The sequence below is a fragment of the Bidens hawaiensis genome, unplaced genomic scaffold, assembly GCF_021521415.1.
Source record: "Bidens hawaiensis isolate Kalapana, Puna unplaced genomic scaffold, B.hawaiensis_p1.1 tig00026028_1, whole genome shotgun sequence".
In the NCBI taxonomy this organism is placed as follows: domain Eukaryota; kingdom Viridiplantae; phylum Streptophyta; class Magnoliopsida; order Asterales; family Asteraceae; genus Bidens; species Bidens hawaiensis.
In genome coordinates this window covers 282,639-298,125 of record NW_027505062.1, presented here as the reverse complement: position 1 = coordinate 298,125, position 15,487 = coordinate 282,639, and the positions used below count along the sequence as shown (strand labels likewise).

Sequence of the window (15,487 nt, the reverse complement as noted above, 5' to 3'; positions counted from 1 at the left end):
TTGTGTATATCTTTAAAACTTTAAAGTTTGAGTAAATAGAACTTTACATGGTTGATGTTTTCAAAATAAACTCTTTTCAATTACAAAGCTAGTGCTTTTAACTAATATTAAAGGTAAAGAGAGACAGAAAAATTGAGATTCAAACTTTTAATAATTGCTAGTTTTAGTTTTACAAATGGTCCCTTTGATAAATGAAATTGCATGTCAGAGACCTGGTTTCCAAAACTACATATTTAGCCTTCAGTGTCCATTCAATTGTAACACGTTTAGTTAGGGTATGTTTGGCAAAAAGCTTTTAGGGGCTTCAAGCTTCAAGCTTTTAAAAAAAAGCTCATATTCAATTAAAAGTCTTGTTTGGTTGAATGAGCTCGAAGCTTTTAGGTCATGAGAAAAAGATTAAAACTCCAACTAGTAGCGTTTAGAAAGAGCTACAAGCTTTTAGTATTTTAATTACTGTAATAACCTTCCAAAATAATTACATTTAATATTATTGTTTTTTAGTTATGCCCATTTTGGTCATTTATACATTTTATTAAAAGCTCCAGCTACTCTGCCAAACACTTAAATATATCTAAAAGCTACAGCTACCAGCTTCCAGCTACCAGCCACCAGCTAGTTTTGCCAAACATACCCTTATTAACACAACATTCTAATCATTTCCTCCATCTCCAAATCTAAAATTACACACTACATTTTATTCTTCTTTTTTAATTAAATAATAATTTTTGTATATCTTAATCCTTATCTTTTCTCTTTTTTCCACTCACAACCACTTTAAAAAATATTAAAAAATTTATAGGGTGCTAATATATGCTAAAAAGAATATGCTAAACCTCTTTATGGAATATTGTACCCTTGCTATTTAATAAAACCACACATAAAATAAAATCTATAGTAACACACAGGGAAAATAAAAAACCCAAGTTAATATGATTCCTAGGGGAAAGCCTCTATCTCTATGTGTATGCCGTTTGTCTTGTTAAGTTGTTACTACTCCGTTCAATCGTGGCTAACACAAATGCTAGAGACTTAGTAGGGGTCATTGATAGCTAGTGCTTTGCTCGGTCATGGTGGCAACAATTGTAGGCTCACATGGAGTTCCATCGTGACATACGAACTAATGTTAATTCTAAAATTGTCTGATTCTAAATTAAATTTCATTACAAGCTCACACGGAGCATTCCATCTTTAGCATGACAAAAGAATTTAACTAGAAGTCACTATAGCTGACAAAAGATTGAACTAGAATGAAATTCATTTCCTCAAATTTCTTCAATCGTAAGAATATAACTTTACTTTCATACGTCGACGAAAAGCTATATCGAAATTCATCAAGTGTGACTTACACGCCCAGTCGCCCCTTAAAATTTTCACTCTTCTCAAACATATGCGACTCTCCACCCACCACTAACGACACCTCACCATCCGAAGAAGCTTATGTGCAAATCAAGTTCCTCCACACCTCACATACAAGATTTGAAGCTATGTACATAAGTCGGCCAACTTATTCAAAAGGTGAACTAGATTTCAATATGTATTTAATTAATACTGTCAATTTGCTTGTTTATTATCATCATCCAATTGAGATAATAGTTTAGTTAATGGATAAAAAATACTACACTATAGCGTGCAACTTTACAATTTTAGTCTTTTGAGTTTTAAAAATACTACACGGAGTTGTATTCTTAATAAAGTATATAAGTTTCATTGAAATCAAGATTGCATTCATAATAGAGTATCTTTTTTTTGTATTGTAAGCTATACATCCAGTGTCACTACTGCATCGGTATTGTAATGAGCTGGACCAATACCAACAAAGTTCTTTTGATATTTAGATAAACTTTTTTCTTGTGTCAAAGTGATAGTAGTTACGATGTGTTTGTATATCCACGCTTTAATATTCGGGTCTGTTACCAAGTTTCCCGTCTAACGCACCTGGGAACATACTAGTTAAAATAAAAGGAAACCTAAAATGATTAAAGTGATACTTTGCTTATTTATTATCTTCCAATTGCCATTCCTGGTTTGACCAAAATCTTTATAATTATAAAAACATGAAATAAAGTTTAAATGATACAACGAAAGCACAATCCGACCTTAGCTCAGTTGGTAGAGCGGAGGACTGTAGTGTTAACATAGCCATCCTTAGGTCGCTGGTTCGAATCCGGCAGGTCGGATTTTTTTTATTTTTATTTATTTTATTTTTTTTTACACCAATAGCAAATTGGTTTCTGTAATCTTTCGTGTTTTCATATCCGTTTAATGATAACCATATTTAACTTTTATTACATAAACAAGATGACATGAAACAAATGTATCTTGTGACTCCAGTTTGTATTACACATGATTTGTATATATTTTGAACATATAATTAACCAGAAATTAATCAATTATTTATGAATATTTTCCAAAAAAAATTCACAGATATGTTTGATATATTACTTACTATATTAAAATTGGTGGTCGGTATGAACACTACACCACCAGTGTGTGTTGAGTGAAAAAGATTAACCAAGCGAAAGGCTTAGTTAAGTGGTTAAAGCGAGGGGAGCAATACCAAGGTGACGGGCTCAAATCACCCCCTCTCTTCAGCCGGTTTAATCCTATTTTCTTCTTTCATTCTTCAAGTTTAATCATTTGGCAATTTCATTTCCTTACGTTTAACTATTTGGTAAAATCCTCACGAATAATAACAATGATAAGAATAATTAACGTTGATTTTTTAAAAAATTACCAATAATTAATTTTAATACAAATAATAATTAACTTAGTAAAAAGACCATTCCAAAAATATTTTTTTACCTATGTTTTAATATAAGTTTTGTTCAAAATCGATTTGTAGCAACGCTCGCGTGTTTACTAGTAGTTTATATGAAAATCATGAAAACTTTCTTGTATGCCATTCACTTTCTTGATTTGTTAAATTTTCTTTTAAAAGTAAACACATGGTCCAATTTTTTACTATCTTCACGTATGTGGATTTCTCTTGAGATTCTAAAGTTTTTTAAAGTATATCTGCATTAATTTTATTAATCATGGGGCTACCCGAGGTACATCTAGCCTTCGCCAATAGTTCTAACAATTCTTGACACTAAACTGGTTTCATAATTTATTTATGATTTTTATAAATACAGTAATCTATAGTTATACAAACAAATAGGATTTATACAACATAAATAACATCTAAACATGAAGAATTCAAAAGTAAAGGGAAAAAGGCATGTTATATCTTTTGAAAAAGAATTAAGAAATATAAAGAAGGTGTAAAGGAAATTAAAAAAAAAAAAAGTATAAACACCATAAAGTACTGCCTTTGACCTTTTTTCAGTATTTGCAACACGAAAAAGAGAAAAACATAAAAAATAAACTTATGCAGAAATATTTGACCGACTTTACGATAAAAAGAAAAAAGAACACCAAAACAAGCATGTCAATGAAGCTCGTTAAAAGAAAAGGAATATTGCATTTTTAATATTATATTTGAGTACAATTAACTATTATATTGTTAAGTCGTTTGACTTAAGACAATTCCTATTGGCAACCCAATGGTAGGTTGGGTTGCCACATGGAATTAAAAATAATAAAAAACTAATTCTTTTATACTTTAAACTCACAAACCAGTTCACCAAATCAATCTAGTTTGCAACTCGGTTGAATTGCCGCATGAAATTAAAAATAATAAAAAACTAATTTTTTTATACTTTAAACTCACAAACCAGATCACCAAATCGATCTAGTTTGCAACCATTGTTTTGCCAGGCGTAAACCAAATAATAGTGCATGTTTCTTTTTTCCTTTTCTTTTTTTTTTCTGTTAACAATTAATTTAGTATAAAATTTGAGATTTATTTAGTAACTTAAATTGTGAACCTTAAAAGAAGATTCTAAAAACACAACTCTGTTTTTTTTTTCTGAACATTTCGATATAAATTTTATTAAAAAACAACGTTCATTCAGAAATATTTAACTTTTTCTTGTTAGTTTTCCAATATAATAATCTTGGCTCGTAAACTTATTATTTACAATTATATTTTTTCTGTATATTTTAAATAATCATAAACTATATTTATTTAACAAAAAGGTTATTTGGGTTGGGTTGTGAATAAGAGTGAAAATTTAGAGAGAGTTGGGTTGTGTATGTTGATGAAAGAAAAATTAGTTTTTTTTATTAAAGATTGGGTTTGGTTGAGTTGTGAATGAGAGTAGTCTAAGAAGATGGATTTTTTATACAATATAAAAGAAATTATATTTATCTATTATAAAACATAACACTAATTCCTTACCATTTGTGTTGTGATGATAAAGGTGTGGTATAACTTAACAAATACTAGGATTCAAGCCTCACAAAAAAAAAAGATGAAGAATAAAAATTGTGTGTTAAAACATACACACGCACACTAATGGCAAGAGAGATGATCACTCAAGGTGCCTCAATATCCATTATCACGTAATGTCATGTTATTTGCATCATATAATATAATACCTTAAAACCAGTTAAACAATAGACAACACTCCTCTCAACTACCCCAACTCTCTCTCTCTCTTCACACACACACACACACACACATGCTCTCACTCTCCAACAGTCCAACAGGTTGTATTCGCTCATCTCAGTCTCCCTAACAACCTTTAAATAATAGGGAGTGGTGTAGACTGTAGCCCAATGGGGTGCCATACCCGATTCATGGTAGTCGGGGTGCCCCTCTTGCCCTAATGCACATTGTTTTAGTCAAAAATCACCGAAGCAATAATTGAACAATTTCGTTAAGTAAGGTAGTGTGCTTTTCAACAATGAGCTAGATAATTGCGGTAAAAGTAAATGTGAACACAGCGATATGGCGAGGAAAAACCTAGGATCCTGATAAGGATCTTCAGAAAAAACCCTCGGGAGGGGAAAACTATTCTCTGCCTCAAGTTATTAATGCAAAAAGTGGTTACAGCTCGAAAACTAGTTGAGAACGAAAGCTAAGTACAAGTATGAGTGTTGTGAGTGCAGAAAGATGTGTTTTAAAACATTCTCAATAGCCCCATTTGTATATAAATGCAAAATAACTATAATTCCTATAAATCCGGGAACCCTAGCCGCCATGACCGTTTGGAAGCGTGTTCCGCAATCCCACGTGCGTTTCAACTATTTTCCCGATCTTTCAAGTAGAATGAGTCAACTATCCGTTGTAATATGTTATACTTTTGAGTAACCTGCAAGCATATCATAAAAAACACAAGTATAGTTGGTTAGTTTGGGGGATCCTGCAGCTAGCTGGGAATCTAAGCTATCAGAATATTCGTCAGGATCACGTTAGGGATAAAATGACCCCTAAAACACATACGTATATGTATTGATAATTAATCTCATCGTCAGGAATTGTGTCCCATAATATGTATCCATAATAACTACAATCATAGCCATTATAAAAATGTGTCAATGATAGGTATTCGTAACTAAATATCAGTCGGGTTCATAGATATATATATATCTGCTTAATATTTAATATATGTTATTAAAAGGTACATGCGGATAATTAAATCCCGAATCATTTGGGAAAAACTGGAAAGGCTAGGAAATTATCATGGGAAGAGAAGATTAAAATGTATTATTATTATTATTATTATTATTATTATTATTATTATTATTATTATTATTATCTAAAAGTTCGTTTTGGTTTTGAATTTGTTTAGCATCGTTAGGGATAGGTCTATCAGTTTGTATCTAGAATACTTTCGTTTCTCTCGTTGAAATAAAAAAAGAGTCTTCGATGTTATTTCCAATATACTTTGAGGATATCAATTGCTTCTCCAACAACTGGTATCAGAGCGTAGGCGATCTACGATCTCTGGGAAGTTCAAGGACGGTGTGGGGCGACTACCGCATCAGATCGGAAGCGTTCCAGTTGCAAGGAGTGCAACTCGTGTTTTGTTTCGATCAAACAAAGAACCGGAGGAACTTGACGACCCGGTATTATGGGGGATGGAAGACCAGTTGTGTTGGAGAAAAAACTAAGTTCGACTTCGTTGCAGTGCTCGAAACATACAAAAACGAACTATAACACTTGGGTTGTCATCATGGAATTTGTTCTTGACGTCCAAGGGTTATGGGAAGTGGTAGATCCGGTGACCCGAGACGCCGTAGACAAGAGGAAAAACAAGCTCGCTAGGGCTACTAGTTTTTAAGCCTTACCGGAAGATTGAAATCGTTCAAATCCTTGCAAGTGCAACGTAAAGGTGGAATGTTGTTAAAAAATCATTTCCTTTCTTAGGATATTGATGTGCTTGATGTAGTCTAATAAAAACACGCTAATCTAGAAACTAAATAATAAATTCTAGACTCTTAAACTTAACTAAACTACTAACTTGCAAGTGAACCGGTCAACTCTAGTACAGCTAAGTAAGTCCGGATATCGAACCCACGAGACTCTTTTAATTATGTAAACTAGCTAAATTAGACTCAACTACAAACACGACTATATATTTATTATTTGTTTAAGGGGGGGTTTTACTAATAAACTAATTTTAAACTAATTTAACTAATTAAGAAAACTAATGACGACTAAACTTAGAACTTGGACTTAATTCAGATGATGATGAGATAACTACCTAGGCTAGAATCCCCTAAATTTCAGTTGTTAATTAATCGAAAAATATTTAGTTATGGACCGGGATCGTAAAATAGACACCTAAGAGAAAACCCGAACAGGACCCCTGACCCTTCTAATAAGTTTTAACGCACACCAGTATTAAAAATCAAGTTTCCTTACGGTCACCTAATTATTTATGAATTAGTTCCTTTATACGAAATCCTACCTTACAGCGCGAAAATCAAAGGCAATATATTTAATTGATTCAATAGACAATAATTAAATAATCAAACATAGATGGACTCCTTACGAAGAACTAAATCTAGCAAGATTAAATAATAAAGATCTATCAATAACCTAGCACTTTACAGATTTAAGTTAGCAATACACTTAGGTTTATTTAATTAATACTATTATTCCTATGATCTTATCGCAAAATCAATCATAAAATAATCAAAAACACAAAGTAATTGACCTAATAGCAACCTATCATAATGACAAACAATAATCAAGGCAACTATGAAATAATAACAATTAATCAAACAATCCTAAATATCCATATGCATCAATTTAATATAATTAAACCTTTTACTAAATCATAAAAACCATAATGATAAATAAATCCCAAATCAAATCACAGCATCAAGATAGGTTCATCATAAGCCTAGGCAGTCTATAATGTTTAGCCTAGCATCATAAAATAAAACAAAACAATAATAAAGGAATTCATGGTGAAAATAAATAAGAACAAAAGATTAAAGACGATAAAACCCGTGGTCTTCGTCCTTGGATGATAAGCACTTCGCCGGCTGATTCGTAGCCTTCAAACCCACCAAATATTGCAATCCTAAGCTCTAGGAAACTCTAAATTCGGCTCTGGTTCGCAGGGTATGCTCAGGATTAAGTTTGGGGGTGTTTATATAGGTTTCCTGGGCCCAAAACTGATAAAATACAAAGAAAATTCAAGAAACGGGGTCCCCAGAGCGCCGCGAGGCGGCGTTTTGTCTCCCGGTCGCGTGGCGCCGTGGGCTAGGGTTGGCTGACCGGTCCGGTTCGTTTTCTGATGCGGTCCAGTTCAATTTTGATGCAGTCCGGTTCAATTCTGATGCTCTGGTTCACTGGTTTGGCTTGTTTTAGCTATTTTTCTCCCTTTTTAATCATGAACAAGCCCCGGAACCGACATTATTCAAATATGTTAGTAGTATACAAATTCTAATAAAAACCGAGCAAAAAATAATAAAATATTAATTAAAATATACAAGGAATTTATGTATATTAAGCATTATATCATATATTTTCACAATCAAATGACAATACCAGGGATTCACATCATTTTATTTATGTATTTACATGTTTGAGCCAAGAGCTCCTCTTACTTATTTTTGTACATTTTTATTTGTAGTACAAGTACAACAACAATACGAGCAATAAACATTACGCTAAATCCATTTACAAGAAAACAAAGTCTTCGTAATGAAATTTGATGTTTGGGCCCCAAAATATGAATAAGTAGACGAGGTTTTTTAATTCTCATTTCACGAAATTGGATCATTTAAACTTTTCTTCATCAAACAAACTTCTGAACGTTTGTAATTTGTTTATTTTACTCTCTAAATAAGCAAAAATATAAGCAACATATAGTTGACTACATCTGTTAAACCGTTAGATTTTAAATGGTTGATAGACCTATGCAATGATACCAGGTTTCAACATCTGAATTTGCAACATAAATAAAACAAACACTCAGAAATTATAAAACTCTAACCAAATCAATCAAGTTAGGTTTATTTCATTAAAAATTACATTGATACAGAAGACAAAACAAGTTGCACCACTCACCCTTTTTGGATAGCAAAACCAAGACGTTTTAAAATAACAGTCAAATTTAAAATACTTAGCAAACCAAGTAGTGTTTCTATTGGATCTTCATACGATCAATCAGACATTTGCATCAAGTTTGCTTTTAATGACTAACTTAAAATACTCGCGCTCATCAATTGTCTTATACTTTGGTGGTATCTCCTTGACGAGCTCGGGCAACGGCCCGATCATGGCTTTAAATCCTGGATTATGAAAAGCTGCAACTGATAGTCGCTCTTTTTCAACATCAACTACAACCCTATGCTAAATACTCTTATACTCTCCATTACTCATTATCTATACCAATACAAATGCAACTCGATTAAAATTTCAAAATGTCTATACATCCCAACCACGATATCACAAATACTAGATTTAACAATATGACAATTTTGAGTAATTTTTTAAATGGATCGATTCAGGTTGTGTTAAAAACTTTTGTGTTTATTAAGTTGATCAAAAGTCGTCGGAATTTAATTTTTATTATATACAACCTATATAATTGATTTAACTGAATGTATTTTAGGTTAACCCAGCCCAACCCATCATTTGCTACGGCTAACCGGTTAAACTCGGTTCATGTTTGTCTTAATTTCAAAAAACAACATCCCAAGTAAACAAACTCTAATTGATTATACCACACATTTTTGGTGATTGATTAATTACCTCCATAACATCACCAATGTTGACTATAATCGATCCGGGAATGGGTTTAACAGGCCCCCATTGTGAGTTCTTCTTGATTTGTAGCCCTTGAACTTCATTGACTTGAATCAACAGGGTTAGCCCAGTCTCATCCGAGTGCGGTGCCAAGCCTAGAACCTTCTGGGCTTGGGGACATGGTGGATAGTAGTTTATTCTGATACCTTGCGTGCAATTCTCAAACGTTTGCCAACCGATTCGGGTGTTATCCCAAGGTTTATAGATATTAACTTAAAAAGTTTCATTGAAATCTTGTATAGCGTGTTCGAGTATTCATCTAAGGTTTTCCTAATAACATAAATAGGAATTAAACCACAATAACAAACTATTGGATGAAATAATGAAAATACTCTTCATGCACCAAGCCGGTTACGACTAAATGACTACACTGTTAAGAAACGGTAAAGAACTAAAATAGTACACAATAGTAAAGAAATTGAATGGACATGAATAGAGCATGTTCATGAATGTGTTCGGATTTGCTTTTGTTTCTTCATTAACAGTTTATTGGAATGCTCACGAATGTAAAAAAACATAAATGGACAAAAATGAGCGAGCATTGATTAAAAATAAACATAAGCATCAATCTGTTTAGCCTAAATCAATGAATAAAATTAGACTAAATTGTTATGGGTGATATGTTAATTTTATAGAACTAGCTAAATTTGTAATTGGCCTTGCAATTTGAATGAAATGTATAAACAAACGAAAGTAATCAAGCGTAAACTAACGTGCATAGATGAATGTAAAGAAAGGAGCGTAAACAAATGTAAATAAACGAACATAAATACACAAACATAAACAAATGAATATAAACAAATTTAAATTAACGGGCATTAACAAACATCGTGAATGAAAGAGACATGTTCATATTTGTACGTTAACTAAATGAACAAAACAACTCCATGCTCATCCTTTATTAAATGAATGAACTTCCGTCAAATGATCCACAAATATTTCATTAAGGGGGTGTTTGTTTTTTCTTCAAACATCTTCAAGGGAGCTAATGTCTGCAGGCTCTCAGACATTACCCTTGAAGACTGTTTGTTTTTTTTCTTAAAACAGATCTGAAGTTATCTTCTTTCATCTTAAAAGAAAAGCAAGGAAATCTTGCTTAAAACATCTTCACAAAAAAACCCTACTCTTCTCCCTTTGCAGCCACCCTCTCATCCACTGCTCCTACCACCGTCCGCCAACACCACCACCCACCGTACGCCGCCACCACCACCCCCGTACCCCGCCGCCACCGTCCACCACCATCCACCGCCACCACCACCGTCCACCACCCACCATCCATCACCACCACCGTCCACCACCCACCATCCATCACCACCACCGTCCGCCACCACCACCACCATCCATCACCGCCACCACCACCATCCATCACCCACCACCACCACCGTCCATCACCGCCACCACCACCACCATCCATCACCGCCACCACCACCGTCCACCACCCACCATCCATCACCACCACCGTCCACCACCCACCATCCATCACCACCACCGTCCGCCACCACCACCACCATCCATCACCACCACCGTCCACCACCCACCATCCATCACCACCACCATCCATCACCGCCACCACCATCCATCACCGCCACCACCACCATCCATCACCCACCACCACCACCACCACCATCCATCACCACCACCGTCCACCACCAACCAAAACCATCCATCACCACCACCCATTGTCCACCACCACCATCCACCGCCACTACCCACCGTCCGCCGCCACTACCACCATCCACCACCACCACCTTCCACCACCCACCAAAACCAAATCGGCATGGCAAGCAAAGACTAAAAACTAGATGTAACTTGAATAAATGACTTCTATCTTGTGAGATAAGTTTGACAGTTATGCAGACAGTATCAGCTTATAAAAACAAACAGTCTTATATTTTCAGCTTGCAGATCTTCAGACCACATCTTCAGTTGCAGACATGAAAACAGATGAAATCAGCTTGCAGACAGTTTATGTCTGCAAAAACAAACAGCACCTAAATGTTTGGTTCATTTACATGCTTAGGGATGTTAGTTCACTTGATCCATATCTTTTTATAAATCACATGACGAATATATATATATATATATATATATATATATATATATATATATATATATATATATATATATATAGGGGAGGGATGGAGGGATATTTTGAGAACCATGTTGAGTTTTAAGAACTTAAGAACTCCATTCTAGGCCACACATTTAATTAAATGGATTGGAATATGTGGTTGAGATTAAATCTGGCAAAAAAGTCAAAGTAGGAGAGAGAATAAATATGTAAGTGGTTACACTAACTTTTACGTCCGTTACACATGTGTAAAAAGTCGACTCGGTGCGTAAAAAATTCTATAATTTTTTTACGTGTATGTAACTTACATATATTACGTATGTGTAAAAAAAATTCGAAAAAAAAAATCGTTACATTGAGTTCTTTCGAGTTCTTAAAACTCAAAGGGGTTCTTAAATGAAATCTCCCCTATATTACGTGTGTGTGTGATTTTACTTAGGTGTGTAAACATGAACTTCTTGTAAGAGGTTTGAGATTGGATTAGTAAAATCTTAAGCTAAAGTCCGTGCTCGATCCTAAACTATAAGGTTATGTGTTAATGATAGGTGGATTAATGGGCGCTAAGTCCCACAACGTCAGCAACCAGGGCGTTAAAGAGCGAGAACACCGTCACATAGGGGCGTTAAATGGGGTGCTGACGTGAAGGCTATCTCATGTGTGAATGCACATTTCTTTTATTTTTAATTATTAAACCAATTATTTATCACCATCTCACCTCACAACCACATTTCACATTCATCCCACCATAATACATCCAACTTGGTGTTACATGTCAAAGCCCCCACAACCTCCATGATGCGCCTCCTTGGCCATTTCACATTTCACACATCTCATAACACATAGCTTAACTCATTCAATAAACGATCGCACGGACTTAAGTTAATTATTTTCTCACGAGAGCTTATACAACAACGATACATACCCATTAAATTCTACAAATAGCAAAAACTATTAGTAGGGTCTCGGAGGCTCACGGGAGCTTAATGATTGAGAAAATAATTTTCATAATAATAACAATTTTGTTAAGACAATATATGCTTTAATACTTTTTACTAAGAAATATTATCTAGAAAATATTATTTACCTAAACGAAATGGGATTTTGAGGCCAAAATCTGAGGTTTCTTTGAGCAACAGGCAATGGTAGAATAAAGAGCATGTCTCCCCAATCAAGTTTTTGTTCTTCAGAAACAACAAATGCTTGACCATAACCTTCAATATTATTTGGAAGCTGTGCATATTTCATCTTCTCCTCTAATGGCAGCTTGAAGAATTCCTGAGTAACCTTCTTCATATCATATATAGTTTCTGATATTCCATGATTCACCAACTGTCCACATTTTAACTCAAACCATCATATCATCTATAGTTTCTGAATAAAACAAAACAAGTTTGGTACATTGTGATCCTCTCACAGTGATCGAAGAACACGAACATACTAATAATGGTCTTATTAATAACTAGATTTTCATCCGGCGGGATAATTGGTAAAACCTCAATGTTGAAACCAGGGTATTGGTACAACACGAGCATTATGTCGGTTCGAATTCAATTAGTATCATTTACGTTTTTTACCGTATAGACACCATTGGTAAAATCTTAGTGTCCAAAAAAAAAAATATATTACTCAAATTAACATATAAACAAAATAAATTATTTAGAACGATGTTTTTTTGGTCGGGAAACCCAGGTGGTGTAAAACCCAAGCAATGTCAGGCCCGGGCATTGAGACTGTAACTGGACACGAATTCGGTCGGTTTCGGTTACTTTTGTTACGGTAAAAAAGGGGCAAAATATAAAAATTGAGTGGACCAATGGGGTCGTGTCAGTCGGTAAACTCGGGCGTTAGTAAAACCGAGCGTTGTCGGTCCTTGGCTTTGAGATGTTGAGTCTATGCAAATTCGGTCGTTTCCTGTCACGTTCGGTATGATATTGGTATTAAAACAAACAAGAGAAAAAACAAAATTGTCATTTGGTCATTTTCATTATGTTCGTTACGGTACCAAAACGGAAAAAAAAAATGTTATTGACAAGTTAGGTGCCGCCAAGTGGTCCAATGTCGACTTAGCGACACCAAACTTATATATATATATATATATATATATATATTATATATTAGATAATTAGTAACAAATACAAATAATTAGTTATGTCCAAAATAACTACGTGAAAACACTTTTTTCACTAAATTTTCAACAATAATAACTAAACTCATACTAATCTTCCTAGCATGAACTATAATATACTGGTTACCTGAAAGAACCCCCAATCTTTACAAGCAACATGAAGTTTAGCTAGCTCATCATCATAGCCAGATTGTCCTGCGAGTGTTAGTTTACTAATGTCGATAACCGGAATCTGCAGTGATTCATCGGCTAGAATCTCTTCAGATTCAATCTCAGGTCGGATATACCGAACGGGAATGTCTTGCTGGCCCTTGAAAGCAAGTGCCTGCACGTTGTCGACTGGAATCGAACCACCGAGCTCAGATCGATCGGTTGTTTTGTTGGTAGTATCTTCCATGGCTGGAACTTGTGTCTTCATTCGAATACGTACACTATATATAGAGAGAGAGGGTGGAAAACGTTGTAATTAAATAGTTGTTATATATAGAGAGGGAGGTTAATTATTAATTAAAAAAATTTGAAAACTATAATATGATTCTGACAAACTCCGATTTCAACGAAGTCGAACGGGTGTCGAATCTTCAGTTTATATATTTAGGGTTTAGCTTTGGGTTTAAAGTTTAGGGTTTAGCTATATGGTTTAGGGTTTTGTGTTTAGTTTTATGGTTTAAAAGTAGGGTTTGGGATTTAGCTTTAGGTTAGGGTTTAAGGTTTATAATTTATGGTTAAGGTTCGTCGAACCATTTCCAGCGTCGCTGGAATGAGTTCGGTTAGAGTTCGTTTGATCGGTTCCTTGATTTCCCACTTTTTTGAGGTTTTTCAATGAAATCACCCGTATACAATAAGATAATCACACTAATCTAATATGAATAATAGATGTGTAAAGTTTGGCAGTTACTAACCTAACTGATACCGATCGAATTCGTATCGTTGGACTGTGACAACGTGACAAGTTTTGATCGCTTGTTATGTTATATTGTGATTGGGTACTTGTAGATGAGTTTGTTGGTATTTTGGAGTTTCTTAAACGTTGTTTTCTTTTTTAAAGAAGATAATACTTTTAAAAGGTCAACTGATATATTTTGCATTTGTATGTAGTGTTTACATGGTTACTATAATTGATACCATCAAATCATCAATTGCCAGGTGTTGGGGTTGTGTAGTGTCCCACTAAACCAAGTATTTGGAAATAATGTAAGGTGTATAATAATGACAAATGTGTTGCAGAGATTAAAAATAAAAAGTTGGGATGTCTTGATCATTAACCAATTTGATTATTTAATAATTAAACTTTTACTTTCAAGATTTTAGTGTAAGAAAAGACTTGTTACCAAATAATCTACCAATTATATGTATAATAACAATGACAATTTAAAGAATGTGTCAAGTAACTATATGAACATCGACGTTGATATGGTATTTTCAAAAGTCAGGTTAACAATGATAATTTCACTAGTAGAAAAATGGGGTCCTTTTAAGCGGTAATTAGGCTTGTTTTAGGCGGTTAAGAGACCACCCAAATAGATGTCGCTGGAAAGATTAGGAACCGCCCATAATGAAGAAGATAACCGCTCAAAACGAACCTAAATATAACAAATGATATGACCGCCCAAATTACTAAAGGACTGCCCAACAAGTCTTTGCATATAGTATGTGTTATGCACCGCCCAGTTTGTGAGAAATTAAAAGGAAATATATTTTTTATAAATTCAGCAAATATTAGCTCTTCAAAATTCAAATACCATTAAAAATATATATAAATTTAGCTAAAAAGAATTCAAGCCCAAAATAATCACTAAAACTTGTTTAATACATTAGATTAAAGCATACATAGTTCACAAAACGTACATGTTCAAATACAATACTAAACTACATTCTATCGGTCATTTTATCATTAAATACTATGATAAAAAACGCTTCATGATGTTTACGACCAACGTATCAATTTCCTCTTGTGTGATATCTGTTGTATCGTTCCAAATCTATAAGAAAACAAAAAGTGAGATATAAGTTATGTAACAAAGACAATATATTAATTAAGCCCAACCCTGATATAATCCAAACCCAAGTAACCTGAAACATAAAAAAAGAGCCGAGTCATTGTAAAACCCAAAAGTCAAATAATAAAAATGCGAAA

General features: G+C 34.0%; 1 non-coding gene and 1 pseudogene across 2 annotated transcripts; one reads left to right on the top strand and one right to left on the bottom strand.

Moving 5' to 3' along the window:
* The first annotated feature begins 2,091 nt into the window (after positions 1–2,091).
* Positions 2,092–2,177, top strand: TRNAY-GUA (transfer RNA tyrosine (anticodon GUA)). The gene is given in 2 exon segments: positions 2,092–2,128; positions 2,142–2,177. It is a non-coding gene; the product is annotated as a tRNA-Tyr (tRNA).
* Positions 2,178–8,489: 6,312 nt separating this feature from the next.
* On the bottom strand, positions 8,490–13,769 carry LOC143610378 (S-norcoclaurine synthase 1-like; annotated as a pseudogene). The gene is made up of 4 exons (XR_013149581.1): positions 13,478–13,769; positions 12,310–12,554; positions 9,101–9,424; positions 8,490–8,731 (listed from the first exon to the last, which is right to left on the bottom strand). The product of XR_013149581.1 is annotated as an S-norcoclaurine synthase 1-like (transcript).
* Between the last annotated feature and the right edge of the window lie 1,718 nt (positions 13,770–15,487).